Source organism: Phyllobates terribilis, unplaced genomic scaffold (assembly GCF_046119375.1).
Source record: "Phyllobates terribilis strain yellow unplaced genomic scaffold, ASM4611937v1 Scaffold_8__6_contigs__length_399053987, whole genome shotgun sequence".
Taxonomy (NCBI): domain Eukaryota; kingdom Metazoa; phylum Chordata; class Amphibia; order Anura; family Dendrobatidae; genus Phyllobates; species Phyllobates terribilis.
This window is the reverse complement of record NW_027362768.1, coordinates 186,308,366-186,327,220: the sequence shown is the minus strand read 5'-3', so window position 1 is coordinate 186,327,220 and position 18,855 is coordinate 186,308,366. Positions and strand designations below refer to the sequence as shown.

Here is an 18,855-nt window from a genome sequence, read left to right as displayed (position 1 = left end):
TGGAGTATAATACAGGATGTAACTCAGGATCAGTAATGTAATGTATGTACACAGTGACTGCACCAGCAGAATAGTGATTGCAGCTCTGGAGTATAATACAATATGTAACTCAGGATCAGTAATGTAATGTATGTACACAATGACTGCACCAGCAGAATAGTGAGTGCAGCTCTGGAGTATAATATAGGATGTAACTCAGGATCAGTAATGTAATGTATGTACACAGTGACTGCACCAGCAGAATAGTGAGTGCAGCTCTGAGGTATAATACAGGAGGTAACTCAGGATCAGTAATGTAATGTATATACACAGTGACTGCACCTGCAGAATAGTGAGTGCAGCTCTGGAGTATAATACTGGATGTTACTCAGGATCAGTACAGGATCAGTAATGTAATGTATGTACACAGTGATTGCACCAGCAGAATAGTGAGTGCAGCTCTGGAGTGTAATACAGGATCAGTAATGTAATGTATGTACACAGTGACTGCACCAGCAGAATAGTGAGTGCAGCTCTGGAGTATAATACAGGATGTAACTCAGGATCAGTAATGTAATGTATGTACACAGTGACTGCACCAGCAGAATAGTGAGTGCAGCTCTGGATTATAATACAGGATGTAACTCAGGATCAGTAATGTAATGTATGTACACAGTGACTGCACCAGCAGAATAGTGAGTGCAGCTCTGGAGGATAATACAGGATGTAACTCAGGATCAGTACAGGATCAGTAATGTAATGTATGTACACAGTGACTGCACCAGCAGAACAGTGAGTGCAGCTCTGGAGTATAATACAGGATGTAACTCAGAATCAGTAATGTAATGTATGTACACAGTGACTGCACCAGCAGAATAGTGAGTGCAGCTCTGGAGTATAATACAGGATGTAACTCAGGATCAGTAATGTAATGTATGTACACAGTGACTGCACCAGCAGAATAGTGAGTGCAGCTCTGGGGTATAATACAGGAGGTAACTCAGGATCAGTAATGTAATGTATATACACAGTGACTGCACCTGCAGAATAGTGAGTGCAGCTCTGGAGTATAATACTGGATGTTACTCAGGATCAGTACAGGATCAGTAATGTAATGTATGTACACAGTGATTGCACCAGCAGAATAGTGAGTGCAGCTCTGGAGTATAATACAGGATCAGTAATGTAATGTATGTACACAGTGACTGCACCAGCAGAATAGTGAGTGCAGCTCTGGAGTATAATACAGGATGTAACTCAGGATCAGTAATGTAATGTATGTACACAGTGACTGCACCAGCAGAATAGTGAGTGCAGCTCTGGAGGATAATACAGGATGTAACTCAGGATCAGTACAGGATCAGTAATGTAATGTATGTACACAGTGACTGCACCAGCAGAACAGTGAGTGCAGCTCTGGAGTATAATACAGGATGTAACTCAGGATCAGTAATGTAATGTATGTACACAGTGACTGCACCAGCAGCATACTGGGTGCAGCTCTGATCAGCTGCTAGTCAGTGTGCTGATTACGGGTGTGGTGGCTGCAGATCCTGCTGTGAGCTCCTAATCTCTGAGAAACCAACACCTCTCCACCTGGGGACCTGCTCTTTCTCTTTCCCAGAGAGAGAGCAGGTTTCTGGGATGAGTGAAGGAGCCAAGTCCCAGGCTTCTGCTTCCCGAACCAGGCCGGCGGGGGGCAGAAGAAACCAGCAACCGGCCTGCACATCAGAGGACTCGGGAGTAAGACGCTGCACCAGGAGTCGCAGCAATGTGGCTCCTACTCCTCCCGGGATTGTGGAGACCCCTAGAAGCCGCAAGGCTTCCAGCATGGAGGAAAAGCCTGACAGCGGCGTGCATGATGGCGCTCCTTCCGGAGGAAAGCTGAGTGCTCATGGAGGTGAGGCCGACCTCCCTGTGGGGGGTTGGGCGCTGCAGGGACCCCGGGAGTCTGTGTCCACCTATGCCTCCCGGGTCATGATCCACCTCCGTGAGTATGAAGATGCCAGTAAGGTCATCAGGAGGCTCCGAGAGGAGCTGCGCTGCACAAGCGCAAAAGCTGCAGGGGCCTCCAAACCAAGGAAGGCCAAGCTCCAGGCTGAAGTAAAGAGGCTGACCAGCGAGATTCACCTGCTGGAAATAAGGAAACCCACCATCAGGGAGCAGAGTGGTCCATTCAAAGAAAAACTAATAAATGAAGACCGCTACAGAGAAATGGCTGATACCAGAGAGCAAAGGCAGATGGGGCTGCAGCCTGAGAGCCAGGTGGATGATGAGAGTGATGATGACCAGCAGGAAGCCCCACCTGGCAGCCTGCAAAGTCACCCGCAGGCCACGTGCAGCGAGCTCCCTGCAGGACGGGCGGCAGTGACATCCGGTCGCAGTTCTGCTGGCTCTGGGGAGGACAGTGACAGCAGCGGCCAGGGAGGGGCGCTAATGGCGGAGATTAAGCTCCTGGAGTCCCCAGTGTGCCTCCAAAACTTCCATCTTAGTGACGATCTACCAGAAGAGGCACCTGGGGGCCACAAAAAGGCAAAGAAGACCAAGCCAAAGCTGCAGGAAGCGGTAAGATACGTATATGCCCCCCTCCCTGTACCCCCTGAGTCGGCGGCAGGCTCAGCTCGCTGTATAAGCCCCGTTGCCCAGCCCAGCCCGGGTTCTGCTGTGGATCCCGTGCAAAGGCGCGGGGAGATTACAGAGCGCGGTAGTGAGGCGCAGAGCTCCGTCTCTGCTTGTAGTAGTGGGGACGCAGCAGGAGGTGCATCAGCCGAGAGGCTGGACAGTGAGGGCGGCCCGGCGGCGGGCGTTCCATCAGGCCACGATGCTGTGGTGCGCTCCTCAGTGGGAGGGGGGAGCAGCCCGGTGTCGGGGGCAGCTCCGGTAGCCTCGGCACCTCTTAATGCTGTTGCCGCTGATCACTTAGTTGAGAAGTGGCGGCAGTGTGAGGGGTCTGTCGGGGCTGAGCGTTTCGGTTCTCCCACCAAAGTGCTATTTTGTGTTGGCGTCGCTGGTCCGGAAGATCCTGATGCTAAAGATCAGCGGTGCCTAACAGCAGCTAAAGATTAGCGGCACATTATACCGAATGCCAAACAGCGGAAATTACCGACCAATGATGTGGAGGGCACACATAAGACCGGGGGTGTGGTCGTCTCCAGTTCTATGGAGGTGACTGAGCCCCTTGTGCCTGATGCGGAGGTCAAAATGTCATCCGCCATTGTTACTGGTCCAGCAGGAATGAATGTGGTGGTGGGGGTGAATGAGGCTAATTCATTGTCTAGTGGTGTGGTTGCTGGTTTGGTGGAGGGTGAGATGGAGGTGGGTAATGGTGATGCTGTTGGGGCTGATGTGGTCACTGGTCCGGTTGCCCCCCCGGGGGTGGCAACACCTGTCCAGAGTTATGCCAGTGTCACCTCCGGGGCAAATAGGGCATCCTCCTCGTCTCCGGGCTTTGGGGATGGCATGTTGCAACGGCGCCTTCTGGAGGCTCTAAAGAAGGGGGAGAGATCACTAATGGTAGAGGGTCGAGAGGTTGATCTATCCTTCTGGATAGAGAGGCATGGCCTCGGGGCCTTCCGAGAGCAAAAAGGGGGGGATACAGTGTGGTCCCTCCCAACAGCCGGGCCAGGCAGTGTGCGTAGGAATGTGGTCCGTCTTCGGTGGAGGGGCAGTGATGCATGTCCTCCAAGGTCTAAAGTTGTGGAGCTCCTGCTGAGGATGGGCTTCAAGGCGATTGACATCTACGCCTTGATACATCCCTATTCCACGCCTGAGTTTGATGTCAGCTTTGTTCGGCCGGAGGGGCTTGAGCTCTTCTGGGCGAATTATGAGTTGGCAAAAAATGAGCCCGGCTGGCGAGAGTTTGCCGTTCAGGCAGTGTCTCGCCAAAACCAGATCAAGAAAGTGACCGTGATGACTCGTAACGAGTCGCTTTCTTGCTATGACATCATGACGTGGCTTGGTCGGTATGGAGAGGTGGTGGACATGCCAAAGAAAAACCGCGACGAGTTTGGTATCTGGTCAGGGGCCTGGACGTTTATGGTAAAACTTAAGCGTTCAGGTGGTACGGTTGCCCACATTCCATCGTCTGCCTTCCTGGGTAGGGATCGTATCCTGGTCTTCTACCAGGGGCAACCGAAGCTCTGTCACAGGTGCGGCGACCCCACACACTTCAGTGCAAACTGCACTGTGCAGAAATGCGTGTTGTGTGGGGGTGTCGGCCATCTTGCTGCCTCTTGTGTGGAGATTAGGTGCCACCTGTGTGGTGAGTTAGGTCACCCATTCAGCCGTTGTCCTCGCTCCTTCGCTAATGCAGTCAAGACCCCGGTGGGAGAAAGCCTTGAGGCCGATTCTGCTGGGGAGGGGACTAGCAGGGGTGGGGGAGCTGAGGGGCCAGGGAAGAAAAGCAATAAAAAGACGCCTGCCCAGCTGAGGCGTCTAGACAAGCGCAGACAGGAGAGGGAGCGGGGCGAGCCCCAGACTACCGGGCAGCCCCTGTCCTGGATGCCAGTCTTGCTGCTGAGGCCCCGAGGGATGATGAGTTGGATGAGGAGGTCAGGAGGATCCACAGGGAGGAAACTGCCTCTGCCTCAGAATCCTCCCATTATGAAAGTATGGATGAGGATAATAAGCGGTGGCTAGAGAACAAGCGTAAGCTCGGCACCAAAAAGAAGAGAAAGAAGGGAGATAAAACATCTTCTCCCGCTCTGACCAAGGTACCTAAGGAAGGTAAAACTGACTCTCCTCTGGTTGGTCTTTCTAACCGGTTCCAAGCCCTTGATAACATCTCTTCCTCTGAGGAGGAGGCTGAGGGTGAGGTTCCGGCTTCAGCGGAGCTTACAGGGGGCGCCGAGTCTCCTTCTCCTGGGGATGCAAGGTCCTTGGGGGGAGGGACTGGCCCAGAGTCCGGAGACGAGGACGAGAAAAGAAGGAAAAATGTGGGAATGGACACCTCTGTGTCATTAAAGAGGGGGAAGGATTCCTCCTCTGAGGCAGAGGATAAGGGGAGTGGGAAGAAGAAAGCCATCTAACTTAATCACCAATGATGGCGGTACCCACTCCGTTGATGCTGGCGTCCATTAATGTCGCCAGCATTAAGTCAAATATGGCTAGATTTGCGGCCTTTGATTTTCTCAGCCGGGTTGAAGCTGACATTTTCTTTTTGCAAGAGACCAGGCTGCCAAATATGGCAGAGGTGTTTATAGCTAAGAGGGAGTGGAGACTCGGGCCCTCCTATTGGTCTCTTGCGGCCGAGCCGTATAGCGGAGTGGCGGTCCTTTTCACCGCACCGGTAGAATGCCGACGGGTTATTGAGTTAGAAATGGGGAGGTGCCTGATATTAGATGTCCTCATGAAGGGACAAGAGCTCCAGCTCATTAACATCTATGGTCCCCAATCTAAGTGGGACCGGAAGTGTCTCTTTATGAGGATCAAGCCCTACCTTTTTACGAGTCGGCAGGTCGTCTTTGGAGGGGACTTCAACACTGTCACGAGGCCCCGGGATAGAGGAGGTTCCAGAGACAAGCTGACTTATGATAGCGTCGCCCTTAATAGTATAGCTAGTGAGGCTCGCCTGGTGGATGTCCACATCTGGCACACCGCAGGCCACGAGGGGTTCACCTATCATAGAGGTAACTGTAGGTCCAGGATAGACAGGTTTTATTTAAAGGAGGAAGCCGTCTCTTCAGCAGTATCTGTTGTTGAGGTGGAGTTCTCCGATCACTGTTTGATTTTGTTTTCCCTGAATGCTACAGAGACCCCCCGGATGGGAAGAGGCTTTTGGAGGCTCAATTCGTCTCTCTTGGAAGAAGCGGAGATAAGACAGTCCTTTGAGGATTTTCTTCAGAGCCAGGTACCCTTACTGGATCTTTGTAGTAGTAAGTCAGAGTGGTGGGAGATGTTTAAGAAAAGGGTGGCGAGATTCTTCCGCCAGCTCTCGAGCCTCAGGAGCCTGGACAGGTACCGCCTGTATCAGGGCCTGAGGAGGAAACTCGAGCATCTTGTCTCAACTGGAGGTAGCCGCGAGGAGATCTCCAGAGTGAAATCTTTGCTAATGAGGTGTCAGTATGATAGACACGCATCTTTGGTTTTTGAGAGGGATTACGGGAAGTACCGCTCGCCCGACCCTTACAGAAACTGCAAGATGTCAGTGAATAGTAAAGTTGTTACAGGACTGGTTGACACTGCGGGGTCCCTGAAAAGATCCAGATCAGGGATCCTGGAGGTCGTCAGATCCTTCTACTCGCACCTCTTGGGGAAGAGGGATCTGGATTGGGATGAGATGTCGGCTTTTCTGGCTGAAGCCGTCCCCGAAAGAGGGGTAGATCCCTCTTGGCGTTTTGACAGAGATGATCAGGGAAGAGGAAGTTAAGTTGGTGATTGAAGGGCTTGCCCTAAAGAAATCTCCCGGTCCAGATGGCTTAACATCTGAATTCTATAAGACCTTTAAGGACGCCTTGGTTCCCCTCTTGACTGAGGTATTCAATGAGTGTCTTTCCTCGGGCACTCTGCCAAAGTCAATGAGGAGGTCTGCCCTGATCATCTTGTCAAAGGGTAAGGACCCATCTTGCATTGAGAATTGGCGTCCCATAGCGCTTCTCAATGCAGACAGGAAGGTTTTGGCAAAGCTGCTGTTTAATCGGCTGGTGAAACTTGCACCCCAACTCCTTTCGGGGGCCCAGCATTGCTGTGTTCCGGGCCGCAGTACAATTAGTGCTGTACTCTGTGTCCGAGAGGCGGTGGAGCAGGGTAGGGCTGGTCACTGGAAGGGGTACATGCTGTCATTGGACCAGGCAAAAGCGTTTGATCGGGTTAATCATGAGTACCTCTGGTCTGTCCTTCTGAGGTATGGCCTGCCGGGGGGGTTCGTTGATTGGCTTAAGACCTTGTACGCAGGGGCAGAGAGTTTCCCGCTTGTGAACGGTTGGATTGGCAGCTCTTTTGAGGTTGGGTGTGGTGTTCGCCAGGGTTGTCCCTTGAGCCTGCTACTGTACGTGTTTGCGATTGACCCACTTCTTAGGAGGGTGGAGCGTGGACCGTTGGCTGGGATCGGGATGGACCGGGCAGCACCGGAAGCCACTCTGAGAGTGGTGGCGTATGCCGATGACGTCACCGTTTTTGTTTCCTCTGATGGGGAGGCAGAATGGCTGATGTCAGAGGTAAATCGCTACTCGGAGGCATCCGGGTCTAAGATCAACCGGGATAAGTGTGAGAGTCTCTGTCTGGGAGGAGGAGATCCTGGTTTTGATCTCCCGGACACCCTTCCAGAACCCAAAGTCTCTGCAAAAGTTCTTGACATCGAATTTGGCCAGGGGGATTACCCCAAACAAAATTGGGACAGCAGGCTAGAGATCGCCACTCAGAAGGTGAACCAATGGAAGGGTTGGTCTTTGACCCTAAGGGAAAGGGTAAACCTGATCAAAACTTACCTGCTCCCTTTGCTGATCTATCTGGGCAGTGTGTGCATCTTGCCGGAGCCTCTCTGGACTCGGGTCTACAGTTTGTTCTTCCAACTGTTATGGGGGAATAGACTGAACCTGGTCAAGAGGGAGGTTACTTACCATACGAGGAGACTAGGAGGGTTGGGTATGGTCAACCCTGTGGTATTCCTTGTGAATACCTTCATTAAGATCAATATTGCAAACCTCTGGAAAGAGAGGGCTCCTCCGTGGGTATTCTCCTGTAAGGGATGGTTTCAGCCTTTCTTCCAGGAATGGGAGACAGGAGGGCAAGTGAAGGATCTCCGCACACTGCATGGACATCTCCCGGCTTACGCTACCGTGGTTCTGAAGGTAATTCGCCGGTGGGGTCTGGGAATGTGGGAGGTCAGGACTCTGCCAAGTAAGCTCCTTGACAAAAGGGTTCTGTTGACCCATTTTCAGAGGCCTCTGTCGCTCAGATATTGCCCAAGTCGGGATCTTGGGGTGGGTCTGCATCTTTTGAATTCTGGCAGGATCCCCTCGAAGATTTTGGACTTGGCTTGGTGGTGCTTCCATGGGAAACTGTGTGTGAGGGACAATCTGAAGTGTAGGCGCTCTGAGGACAGGAACTGTCCTCGGGAGCATTGTGGTACCATGCTTGAAAGCATGGACCACTTCCTGCTTCGTTGTCCCTTTAACACAGAGGTGTAGAACAGGGTGGGCGCCTCCATTGGCTGGCCCCGGCTGGCCAGTCTCTCTTATGCGGAATGGGCCTATGGAGCATTCGGGGACCTGGGTGGTCGGGACCGCTGCACCTTATTTCTAGTTAGCGCAGTGGTTAGGTATCACACGTGGAACGCACGGTGCTTAGTATCGACGCAGCGGAAAATCCTCCCAGTGGACGATGTGTTTAGGACCATACTCGGTGACCTGGTGAAGGTGCGTTCTCTGGAGTATGAGAGACTGGGTACACGGAGGGCCGCTCTCCTCTGGAGGGGCTTTTCTTTTAGTGTGCCCTAGTCTGGTCGTCTCCTCTCCTGGTGGTGGGCTGCTGCTGACACCATAGATTTTTGTTTTATTGATCAGTAGACAGTGATGTAGGGCTGCAGGCGCCGAACTTGGGCTTTGTCAGTTGTGGTTATTGTATTGTGTGTTTCTGTATATATTGTATATATGGGTTTGGGTGTAGGTGTTAGGTTGGGTGGTGGGAAAAGGGGGGAGGTGGGTTCATCTTGTGGGACACTGGTTATTTGGGTGAAAAACTGGCACTGCCTGATCTGGCCTATGGTCGTTGGACTGAGGCATGAGGCGCAGGACCAGCTCTCAGGTCAGTGCCGGGGAGGGACTGGTGGGCTCGAGTGTGGGGGGTTTTGTTTTGTCTTGTATATATTTGTATAGTTAGTATTTATTTTATTTAAAAAAAAAAAAAAGAATGTATATATTAGTTTGTATATAATTTGTCGGTTATTATTTATTATATTATTATTTGTTTGGTAACCGGACCAGATGTCATGGTGTAGGTAGTTATTATTGTGTATATATGTATAATATGTGTGTGAGGAGAGAGGGAGCGGCTGGAGCAGCAGAATAGTGAGTGCAGCTCTGGAGCATAATACAATAGGTAACTCAGGATCGGTAATGTAATGTATGTACACAGTGACTGCATCAGCAGAATAGTGAGTACAGCTCTGGAGTATAATACAGGATGTAACTCAGGATCAGTAATGTAATGTATGTACACAGTGACTGCACCAGGAGAATAGTGAGTGCAGCTCTGGAGTATAATACAGGAGGTAACTCAGGATCAGTAATGTAATGTATGTACATAGTGACGGCACCAGCAGAATAGTGAGCGCAGCTCTGGAGTATAATACAGGATGTAACTCAGGATCAGTAATGTAATGTATGTACACAGTGACTGCACCAGCAGAATAGTGAGTGCAGCTCTGGAGTATAATACAGGATGTAACTCAGGATCAGTAATGTAATGTGTTTACACAGTTACTGCACCAGCAGAATAGTGAGTGCAGCTCTGGAGGATAATACAGGATGTAACTCAGGATCAGTAATGTAATGTATGTACACAGTGACTGCACCAGCAGAATAGTGAGTGCAGCTCTGGAGTATAATACAGGATGTAACTCAGGATCAGTAATGTAATGTATGTACACAGTGACTGCACCAGCAGAATAGTGAGTGCAGCTCTGGAGTATAACATAGGAGTTAACTCAAGATCAGTAATGTAATGTATGTACACAGTGATTGCACCAGCAGAATAGTGAGTGCAGCTCTGAAGTATAATACAGGATCAGTAATGTAATGTATGTACACAGTGACTGCACCAGCAGAATAGTGAGTGCAGCTCTAGAGTATAGTACAGGATCAGTTATGTAATGTATGTACACAGTGACTGCACCAGAAGAATAGTGAGTGCAGCTCTGGAGTATAATACAGGAGGTAACTCAGGATCAGTAATGTAATGTATGTACACAGTGACTGCACCAGCAGAATAGTGAGTGCAGCTCTGGAGTATAATACAGGAGGTAACTCAGGATCAGTAATGTAATGTATGTACACAGTGACTGCACCAGCAGAATAGTGAGTGCAGCTCTGGGGTATAATACAGGAGGTAACTCAGGATCAGTAATGTAATGTATGTACACAGTGACTGCACCAGCAGAATAGTGAGCGCAGCTCTGGAGTATAATACAGGATGTAACTCAGGATCAGTAATGTAATGTATGTACACAGTGACTGCACCAGCAGAATAGTGAGTGCAGCTCTGGAGTATAATACAGGATCAGTAATGTAATGTATGTACACAGTGACTGCACAAGCAGAATAGTGAGTGCAGCTCTGGAGTATAGTACAGGATCAGTAATGTAATGTATGTACACAGTGACTGCACCAGCAGAATAGTGAGTGCAGCTCTGGAGTATAATACAGGTCAGTAATGTAATGTATGTACACATTGACTGCACCAGCAGAATAGTGAGTGCAGCTCTGGAGTATAGTACAGGATCAGTAATGTAATGTATGTACACAGTGACTGCACCAGCAGCATAGTGAGTGCAGCTCTCGAGTATAGTACAGGATCAGTAATGTAATGTATGTACACAGTGACTGCACCAGCAGAATAGTGAGTGCAGCTCTGGAGTATAGTACAGGATCAGTAATGTAATGCATGTACACAGTGACTGCACCAGCAGAATAGTGAGTGCAGCTCTGGAGTATAATACAGGATATAACTCAGGATCAGTAATGTAATGTATGTACACAGTGACTGCACCAGCAGAATAGTGAGTGCAGCTCTGGAGTATAATACAGGATCAGTAATGTAATGTATGTACACAGTGACTGCACCAGCAGAATAGTGAATGTAGCTCTGGAGTATAGTACGGGATCAGTAATGTAACGTATGTACACAGTGACTGCACCAGCAGAATAGTGAGTGCAGCTCTGGAGTATACTACAGGATCAGTAATGTAATGTATGTACACAATGACTGCACCAGCAGAATAGTGAGTGCAGCTCTGGAGTATAATACAGGGTCAGTAATGTAATGTATGTACACAGTGACTGCACCAGCAGAATAGTGAGTGCAGCTCTGGAGTATAGTACAGGATCAGTAATGTACTGTATGCACACAGTGACTGCACCAGCAGAATAGTGAGTGCAGCTCTGGAGTATAATACAAGATATAACTCAGGATTAGTAATGTAATGTATGCACACAGTGACTGCACCAGCAGAATAGTGAGTGCAGCTCTGGAGCATAATACAGGATGTAACTCAGGATCAGTAATGTAATGTATGTACACAGTCACTGCACCAGCAGAATAGTGAGTGCAGCTCTGGAGTATAATACAGGATGTAACTCAGGATCAGTAATGTAATGTATGTAAACAGTGACTGCACCAGCAGAATAGTGAGTGCAGCTCTGGAGTATAATACAGGATGTAACTCAGGATCAGTAATGTAATGTATGTGCACAGTGACTGCACCAGCAGAATAGTGAGTGCAGCTCTGGAGTATAATACAGGATGTAACTCAGGATCAGTAATGTAATGTATGTACACAGTGACTGCACCAGCAGAATAGTGATTGCAGCTCTGGGGTATAATACAGGATGTAACTCAGGATCAGTAATGTAATGTATGTACACAGTGACTGCACCAGCAGAATAGTGAGTGCAGCTCTGGAGTATAATACAGGATGTAACTCAGGATCAGTAATGTAATGTGTGTACACGGTGACTGCACCAGCAGAATAGTGAGTGCAGCTCTGGGGTATAATACAGGATGTAACTCAGGATCAGTAATGTAATGTATGTACACAGTGACTGCACCAGCAGAATAGTGAGTGCAGCTCTGGAGTATAATACAGGATGTAACTCAGGATCAGTAATGTAATGTATGTACACGGTGACTGCACCAGCAGAATAGTGAGTGCAGCTCTGGGGTATAATACAGGATGTAACTCAGGATCAGTAATGTAATGTATGTACACAGTGACTGCACCAGCAGAATAGTGAGTGCAGCTCTGGAGTATAATACAGGATGTAACTCAGGATCAGTAATGTAATGTGTGTACACAGTGACTGCACCAGCAAAATAGTGAGTGCAGCTCTGGAGTATAATACAGGATGTAACTCAGGATCAGTAATGTAATGTATGTACACAGTGACTGCACCAGCAAAATAGTGAGTGCAGCTCTGGAGTATAATACAGGATGTAACTCAGGATCAGTAATGTAATGTATGTACACAGTGACTGCACCAGCAGAATAGTGAGCGCAGCTCTGGAGAATAATACAGGATGTAACTCAGGATCAGTAATGTAATGTATGTACACAGTGACTGCACCAGCAGAATAGTGAGCGCAGCTCTGGAGAATAATACAGGATGTAACTCAGGATCAGTAATGTAATGTATGTACACAGTGACTGCACCAGCAGAATAGTGAGTGCAGCTCTGGAGTATAATACAGGATGTAACTCAGGATCAGTAATGTAATGTATGTACACAGTGACTGCACCAGCAGAATAGTGAGTGCAGCTCTGGGGTGTAATACAGGATGTAACTCAGGATCAGTAATGTAATGTATGTACACAGTGACTGCACCAGCAGAATAGTGAGTGCAGCTCTGGGGTATAATGCAGGATGTAACTCAGGATCAGTAATGTAATGTATGTACACAGTGACTGCACCAGCAGAATAGTGAGTGCAGCTCTGGAGTATAATACAGGATGTAACTCAGGATCAGTAATGTAATGTATGTACACAGTGACTGCACCAGCAGAATAGTGAGTGCAGCTCTGGGGTATAATACAGGATGTAACTCAGGATCAGTAATGTAATGTATGTACACAGTGACTGCACCAGCACAATAGTGAGTGCAGCTCTGGAGTATAATACAGGATGTAACTCAGGATCAGTAATGTAATGTATGTACACAGTGACTGCACCAGCAGAATAGTGAGTGCAGCTCTGGAGTATAATACAGGATGTAACTCAGGATCAGTAATGTAATGTATGTACACAGTGACTGCACCAGCAGAATAGTGAGTGCAGCTCTGGGGTATAATACAGGATGTAACTCAGGATCAGTAATGTAATGTATGTACACAGTGACTGCACCAGCAGAATAGTGAGTGCAGCTCTGGAGTATAATACAAGATGTAACTGAGGATCAGTAATGTAATGTAATGAGTGTACACAGTGACTGCACTAGCAGAATAGTGAGTGCAGCTCTGGAGTATAATACAGGATGTAACTCAGGATCAGTAATGTAATGTATGTACACAGTGACTGCACCAGCAGAATAGTGAGTGCAGCTCTGGGGTATAATACAGGATGTAACTCAGGATCAGTAATGTAATGTATGTACACAGTGACTGCACCAGCAGAATAGTGAGTGCAGCTCTGGAGTATAATACAGGATGTAACTCAGGATCAGTAATGTAATGTATGTACACAGTGACTGCACCAGCAGAATAGTGAGTGCAGCTCTGGGGTATAATACAGGATCAGTAATGTAATGTATGTACACAGTGACTGTACCAGCAGAATAGTGAGTGCAGCTCTGGGGTATAATACAGGATGTAACTCAGGATCAGTAATGTAATGTATGTACACAGTGACTGCACCAGCAGAATAGTGAGTGCAGCTCTGGAGTATAATACAGGATGTAACTCAGGATCAGTAATGTAATGTATGTACACAGTGACTGCACCAGCAGAATAGTGAGTGCAGCTCTGGAGTATAATACAGGATGTAACTCAGGATCAGTAATGTAATGTATGTACACAGTGACTGCACAAGCAGAATAGTGAGTGCAGCTCTGGAGTATAGTACAGGATCAGTAATGTAATGTATGTACACAGTGACTGCACCAGCAGAATAGTGAGTGCAGCTCTGGAGTATAATACAGGTCAGTAATGTAATGTATGTACACATTGACTGCACCAGCAGAATAGTGAGTGCAGCTCTGGAGTATAGTACAGGATCAGTAATGTAATGTATGTACACAGTGACTGCACCAGCAGCATAGTGAGTGCAGCTCTCGAGTATAGTACAGGATCAGTAATGTAATGTATGTACACAGTGACTGCACCAGCAGAATAGTGAGTGCAGCTCTGGAGTATAGTACAGGATCAGTAATGTAATGCATGTACACAGTGACTGCACCAGCAGAATAGTGAGTGCAGCTCTGGAGTATAATACAGGATATAACTCAGGATCAGTAATGTAATGTATGTACACAGTGACTGCACCAGCAGAATAGTGAGTGCAGCTCTGGAGTATAATACAGGATCAGTAATGTAATGTATGTACACAGTGACTGCACCAGCAGAATAGTGAATGTAGCTCTGGAGTATAGTACGGGATCAGTAATGTAACGTATGTACACAGTGACTGCACCAGCAGAATAGTGAGTGCAGCTCTGGAGTATACTACAGGATCAGTAATGTAATGTATGTACACAATGACTGCACCAGCAGAATAGTGAGTGCAGCTCTGGAGTATAATACAGGGTCAGTAATGTAATGTATGTACACAGTGACTGCACCAGCAGAATAGTGAGTGCAGCTCTGGAGTATAGTACAGGATCAGTAATGTACTGTATGCACACAGTGACTGCACCAGCAGAATAGTGAGTGCAGCTCTGGAGTATAATACAAGATATAACTCAGGATTAGTAATGTAATGTATGCACACAGTGACTGCACCAGCAGAATAGTGAGTGCAGCTCTGGAGCATAATACAGGATGTAACTCAGGATCAGTAATGTAATGTATGTACACAGTCACTGCACCAGCAGAATAGTGAGTGCAGCTCTGGAGTATAATACAGGATGTAACTCAGGATCAGTAATGTAATGTATGTAAACAGTGACTGCACCAGCAGAATAGTGAGTGCAGCTCTGGAGTATAATACAGGATGTAACTCAGGATCAGTAATGTAATGTATGTGCACAGTGACTGCACCAGCAGAATAGTGAGTGCTGCTCTGGAGGATAATACAGGATGTAACTCAGGATCAGTAATGTAATGTATGTACACGGTGACTGCACCAGCAGAATAGTGAGTGCAGCTCTGGGGTATAATACAGGATGTAACTCAGGATCAGTAATGTAATGTATGTACACAGTGACTGCACCAGCAGAATAGTGAGTGCAGCTCTGGAGTATAATACAGGATGTAACTCAGGATCAGTAATGTAATGTGTGTACACAGTGACTGCACCAGCAAAATAGTGAGTGCAGCTCTGGAGTATAATACAGGATGTAACTCAGGATCAGTAATGTAATGTATGTACACAGTGACTGCACCAGCAAAATAGTGAGTGCAGCTCTGGAGTATAATACAGGATGTAACTCAGGATCAGTAATGTAATGTATGTACACAGTGACTGCACCAGCAGAATAGTGAGCGCAGCTCTGGAGAATAATACAGGATGTAACTCAGGATCAGTAATGTAATGTATGTACACAGTGACTGCACCAGCAGAATAGTGAGCGCAGCTCTGGAGAATAATACAGGATGTAACTCAGGATCAGTAATGTAATGTATGTACACAGTGACTGCACCAGCAGAATAGTGAGTGCAGCTCTGGAGTATAATACAGGATGTAACTCAGGATCAGTAATGTAATGTATGTACACAGTGACTGCACCAGCAGAATAGTGAGTGCAGCTCTGGGGTGTAATACAGGATGTAACTCAGGATCAGTAATGTAATGTATGTACACAGTGACTGCACCAGCAGAATAGTGAGTGCAGCTCTGGGGTATAATGCAGGATGTAACTCAGGATCAGTAATGTAATGTATGTACACAGTGACTGCACCAGCAGAATAGTGAGTGCAGCTCTGGAGTATAATACAGGATGTAACTCAGGATCAGTAATGTAATGTATGTACACAGTGACTGCACCAGCAGAATAGTGAGTGCAGCTCTGGGGTATAATACAGGATGTAACTCAGGATCAGTAATGTAATGTATGTACACAGTGACTGCACCAGCAGAATAGTGAGTGCAGCTCTGGAGTATAATACAGGATGTAACTCAGGATCAGTAATGTAATGTATGTACACAGTGACTGCACCAGCAGAATAGTGAGTGCAGCTCTGGAGTATAATACAGGATGTAACTCAGGATCAGTAATGTAATGTATGTACACAGTGACTGCACCAGCAGAATAGTGAGTGCAGCTCTGGGGTATAATACAGGATGTAACTCAGGATCAGTAATGTAATGTATGTACACAGTGACTGCACCAGCAGAATAGTGAGTGCAGCTCTGGAGTATAATACAAGATGTAACTGAGGATCAGTAATGTAATGTAATGAGTGTACACAGTGACTGCACTAGCAGAATAGTGAGTGCAGCTCTGGAGTATAATACAGGATGTAACTCAGGATCAGTAATGTAATGTATGTACACAGTGACTGCACCAGCAGAATAGTGAGTGCAGCTCTGGGGTATAATACAGGATGTAACTCAGGATCAGTAATGTAATGTATGTACACAGTGACTGCACCAGCAGAATAGTGAGTGCAGCTCTGGAGTATAATACAGGATGTAACTCAGGATCAGTAATGTAATGTATGTACACAGTGACTGCACCAGCAGAATAGTGAGTGCAGCTCTGGGGTATAATACAGGATCAGTAATGTAATGTATGTACACAGTGACTGTACCAGCAGAATAGTGAGTGCAGCTCTGGGGTATAATACAGGATGTAACTCAGGATCAGTAATGTAATGTATGTACACAGTGACTGCACCAGCAGAATAGTGAGTGCAGCTCTGGAGTATAATACAGGATGTAACTCAGGATCAGTAATGTAATGTATGTACACAGTGACTGCACCAGCAGAATAGTGAGTGCAGCTCTGGAGTATAATACAGGATGTAACTCAGGATCAGTAATGTAATGTATGTACACAGTGACTGCACCAGCAGAATAGTGAGTGCAGCTCTGGGGTATAATACAGGATCAGTAATGTAATGTATGTACACAATGACTGCACCAGCAGAATAGTGAGTGCAGCTCTGGAGTATAATACAGGATCAGTATTGTAATGTATGTACACAGTGACTGCACCAGCAGAATAGTGAGTGCAGCTCTGGAGTATAGTACAGGATCAGTAATGTAATGTATGTACACAGTGACTGCACCAGCAGAATAGTGAGTGCAGCTCTGGAGCATAATACAGGATGTAACTCAGGATCAGTACAGGATCAGTAATGTAATGTATGTACACAGTGACTGCACCAGCAGAATAGTGAGTGCAGCTCTGGAGTATAATACTGGATGTAACTCAGGATCAGTAATGTAATGTATGTACACAGTGACTGCACCAGCAGAATAGTGAGTGCAGCTCTGGAGTATAATACAGGATGTAACTCAGGATCAGTAATGTAATGTATGTACACAGTGACTGCACCAGCAGAATAGTGAGTGCAGCTCTGGAGTATAATACAGGATGTAACTCAGGATCAGTAATGTAATGTATGTACACAGTGACTGCACCAGCAGAATAGTGAGTGCAGCTCTGGAGTATAATAGAGGATGTAACTCTGGATCAGTAATGTAATGTATGTACACAGTGACTGCACCAGCAGAATAGTGAGTGCAGCTCTGGAGTATAATACAGGATGTAACTCAGGATCAGTAATGTAATGTATGTACACAGTGACTGCACCAGCAGAATAGTGAGTGCAGCTCTGGAGTATAATACAGGATGTAACTCAGGATCAGTAATGTAATGTATGTACACAGTGACTGCACCAGCAGAATAGTGAGTGCAGCTCTGGAGTATAATACAGGATGTAACTCTGGATCAGTAATGTACACGGTGACTCCTATACTCTGTTCACCGTGTATTGTAACTGTCCTATGTGCAGCCATTTGTTTGCTAGAGAATATTTTTCTCCTTAGTGGAGTAATTTCCAGTCAGTGAATTCGATCATTATGTCTTTCTCCCACGCTGTATATGGGCAAGAATTCGGGACGGCAGAGAGTGGGCACAATGTAGAGGATGATGGATGAGATGATGTTTTCTGGTCTGGTTGTCAGTGTCAGGATTGCTTTTTAAACGTGGATTCACATGCGGCAGATTTGTAGCAGATATTACTGTGACTGGACATGGTTTCTGCTCATCTTCGGCAGCATGTGGATTTCTGCACAAAATTTCTTCAGCAAAATCTGCTGCATGGGAATCCTCCGTAATGCATTGACACTCGGCGGTGCAGATCTGCTCTGTGCTGGACCAATAACATGCACAATAGCTGCAGCAGTGAATGGATGAATCCCTTGAATTTGGTGCAGAATAAACCAATAGTGCAATACAGATTTGTGTCATTGCATTAGTATACAATGGAACATTCCATAGAAAATAAGGGGCAGGTGCAGTGATTATTTTCTCCTATAATTAGACCGTTCTTGATTTGTAAGGATCCTCGATTCTGATGAGGCCATCTGAGCGATGTGATCAGTGCAGGAGGTGGTTTTGGATAAATGACTGTGCAATACAGTCTTCTAGCCAGTAGAGGTTGCTGTTCATTGGCTATGGAAACACTGACACCTGCTGACTATTATTGGTACAACACGTTGTCCACCTTTTAGGAGTTTTTATTTTTCTTACATGTATTCTGGATTAAAATGTATGGAATTAATGTATTAATTATCCGTCGGAAAAACATCAATCTCAAGGTTCTTAGGCAGTTTATTGTATAACCAGCAATGTGCCGGAAAAGAAAAAGCTGCAAAGTCAAAAGGTGTAAAAACATTTTTTGTAAAAAAATATTTTTGAACCAAAATCCATGCAAATAAGTAAGAAAATCCCTCCAAAGGTGTCCATATTCTTTAAAGAGAAGCGCGCATCATATGGATTTCTTGGAAAGACCATTGTGATTGTGTGATTATGTCCTGCAAAAGCAAAAAAAAAAGACTGCAT

General features: G+C 46.7%; 2 protein-coding genes across 4 annotated transcripts in view; one reads left to right on the top strand and one right to left on the bottom strand.

The window, feature by feature from the left end:
- The window catches only part of SLC44A5 (solute carrier family 44 member 5), a 160,594-nt gene that overhangs the window by 16,610 nt on the left and 125,129 nt on the right, over positions 1–18,855 (top strand). The window lies entirely within an intron of this gene.
- LOC141157084 (uncharacterized) overlaps positions 18,610–18,855 on the bottom strand; it is a 36,999-nt gene continuing 36,753 nt past the window's right edge. For both annotated transcript variants that reach the window (XR_012247742.1, XM_073643918.1), the window contains exon 3: positions 18,610–18,827. The gene's annotated coding sequence lies outside the window, so the exon portion shown is untranslated. The remainder of the gene's footprint in view (positions 18,828–18,855) is intronic.